The sequence below is a fragment of the Chenopodium album genome, chromosome 6, assembly GCF_948465745.1.
Source record: "Chenopodium album chromosome 6, dcCheAlbu1.1, whole genome shotgun sequence".
In the NCBI taxonomy this organism is placed as follows: Eukaryota; Viridiplantae; Streptophyta; class Magnoliopsida; order Caryophyllales; family Amaranthaceae; genus Chenopodium; species Chenopodium album.
The window spans coordinates 22783396-22786693 of record NC_137839.1 but is presented as its reverse complement, the minus strand read 5'-3'; positions in this window follow the sequence as shown (position 1 = coordinate 22786693).

The window sequence follows — 3298 nt, the reverse complement described above, 5'->3', positions numbered from 1 at the left end:
CCCTATAGATCTTGATGCTTAATATGTACTGAGACTCTCCCAAGTCTTTCATTGAAAAACATTTCCCGAGCCAAGCCTTTACAAACTCTAGCAATGGAATGCTATTTCCAATGAGCAAAATGTCATCGACATATAAGACTAGGACCTTCAAGAACAGAAGGAGTTCCAGGAGAAAGAACTTCACAAGGCTCTACAGGAACAGAAGGAGGAGTTCCTAGTGAAGCTCAAGGGAGTTGAAGAAAAGTTGGAGGCCTCTGCAAAGCAAACAAAGGAGGACTTCAACATGATTCTAAAGTTTCTTGAAACCTAGCCTACCCCATCTCAAATTCAGCCTACCCCATCTCAAAATCAGCCTAGCTTTTTCTTTCACTGTCTTAGTTATGAACATATTTAATTTTCGTTTTTAAGTATTTGAACAATTGATTTTGATTGTAAATTTTTAAAATTGTTCATCTGGATGTTAATTATTTTTAATGAAAAGTTGGAACTCTTGATTATACTTGTGTGTTGTGTATATTTCGAACACTTATGCTGAAGAGTAGATCTTACTTGAGGTTGTTTAGCAGCGCTGCCTTTAGTTTCCCACACTCGATGAATTGCTTGTGGGGCTGTTGGTGGATGTTTAATACACTTGAAAATACAGGACTTTTTGATAATGCCAAAAGGGGGAAAAGAAGAAGCAAACATGGAGGTTGAAGTTGTTCTGGGTTCCAGTTGAGAAAGTATCATAACTTTCTCAGTTTAGTTTACTTTTAGTCTACTTAGCTTACTTTTTGTTTTTGTTTTATTTCTGTTGTGTGTTTATTTTCTGTCAATAAAATTAAAATACAAAAATACGACCTTTTATTTTGTTTTAACTTTCTCAAGAGTTTGCTTAAGTTTGTCATCATCAAAAAGGGGGAAATTGTTGATGTTTAAAGGTTTTGATGATGAGGAACTTAAGTTACAGCAAACTCATCTCATAAAGACTTTTCAAGTGTTTGTGCAGCCTAGGTGAAATTGATCTTGGAGATGGAGGAAGTAACTAAAGCTGAGAAGACTTGAAGGAGTTCTTTATCAAGAAAGTTATTCAATATAAAAGAAGAGTTCCCTAACAGGAACTGAGTTCCCTCACAGGAACGTTCCTTCACAGGAACTTGAAGATTGTTAGCTAAGATCTTTGGAGGAACTTAGTAAGCGTGGAGTCCAAGTAAACCTACCAGAACAAGAGTACAGCGCAGCAATGTTTTAGTTAAGATTTTATCTTCTAGATTCATTGTTAAATATGTTAAGTAGGATATGCATGAAACTTATTAGAAGCGTGACAGTTAGCTTGGCAAATAAATTAAAATTAGAAAAGATAAAAGATAGAAATCGGAAAAAGATTTTCTTTAAATATTTATCTTTTAAAATCAGTTTGTTAAAAATATATTATGTTCAATATTTCTATCTTATTTTCTAAAAATATTTTCTTCAAAGGATTTAATTAAAAAACCGTGTTTTAAGATAAGTTAAGTTTTACTTATTTATCTTTATGTAAACCTACTGTTTATACAGGTAATACTCATATAAATAGTAGAGAATAATATGAGCCTAGGTTTTTTGTGAGTTTTATGCGTGAAGAATTTACAGAGCTATAGTTGTGTAAGTTTGCCAAGCTTATCATACTGTCATATTAGTTTCGAGTTTCATGCATAGCTTGCCGATCATATACTAGGTGTTAATTCTTGTTTTTGGTTTCGGGTTTATTAGGGTAAGAGTATTTTTATCATTGCATACAGAGAGAGCTTCTGGTGAGAAGGGGGAAGATCTGTACTTAGGGAGTACGAGTGAGTTTGAGTGTGGGACTCAAACTGGGTAGAACAAGGTGTTGTTCTGTAGCAAGTTCATTCTGGAACTTGAGAGTAGTGGCTGAATTATAATAGGTTGTAACTTGGTGTTTGCCCTATTATAGTGGAATTATTTGTGTTTGAAATCCCTAAGGTAGGGTCGAGGTTTTACTTCTAGTTGGGCACTAGAAGGTTTCCTCGTAAACTCTGTGTGCATCGTAAGTTCCTATTTTGTTCTGTTTTATATTTGCAAAATTACTAATAGGAACTCAACTACAATTCACCCCCCCCTCTTGTAGTGTTCATCTCAATTAACAATTGGTATCAGAGCACGGTTCTCACGTGCAAGCAGATAATTTTGCTGAGTAAGTTCCTGGAGAGATGAATTACAAGGAGAAACTTGAAGAAGGGTACTCTACCCAATGTCCACCTATGTTCAACTGTAAGTTTTATGCCTACTGGAAGAACAAGATGGAGATATTCATCAAGGCCGAAAATTACCAGGTTTGGCGTGTAATTGAAACTGTTGATTTTGAAATAACTCAAACCAATGACAAGCATGAGGTAGTTTCTAAATCTATTTCTGATTATGATAAAGAAGATTATCAGAAACTTGAAATGAACGCTTTAGCTATAAAGTATCTGCATTGTGGACTTGGAACCCATGAACATAATTGTATCATGGGATGCAAGTCTGCTAAACAGATTTGGTATTTGTTACAGGTAACTCATGAAGGTACTAACGAGGTAAAACGTTCTAAAATAGATTTATTGATGTCTAGGTATGAAAGGTTTGAAATGCAATCCAAAGAAACCATAGAAGAGAGGTTTACTAGATTCAATGATATTATTAATGAACTGAACTCCCTTGGCAGGCAAATTCCTATTGATGAACAGGCAAGGAAGATCTTAAGAAGCCTACCACAAGATGAACGCTGGAGATCCAAGGTTACTGCCATGCAGGAAGCTAAGGACTTTACTAAGTTCAATATGGAACAACTAGCTGGATCATTGATGACTCATGAACTTCATCTGAGTTCCAACACTGAAAGTTCCAGAAATAAAGGTTTGGCACTCAAGGCTGAAGACTCAGAATGATCAGATGTTGATGAAGAAGAGATGGCTATGCTAGTGAGGAAATTTAAGAAGATGATGAACAATAGGAAGTTTGACAGGAACAAGAAGTATACAAGTTCCAGAAACACAACGTGTTTCAAGTGTGGATCAAAGGATCATTTTATCAAAGATTGTCCTGTTCAGGATGGAGAGAAAGGAAAGACTAAAGGCAAGGAGCAATCCAAGGTGTCAAGAGTCTACAAGCCTTACTTCACCAAGGACAACGTTAAGAAAGCCATGCTTGCTGCTTGGGGAGATACAGATTCAGAAGAAGAAGAGGAGGATCAACCATCAGAAGAAACTGCTCATTTATGTTTAATGGCAAAAACTGATGAAGCTGCCAAGCTAAAGGAGCTTGAGTCTGAGGTATGGTT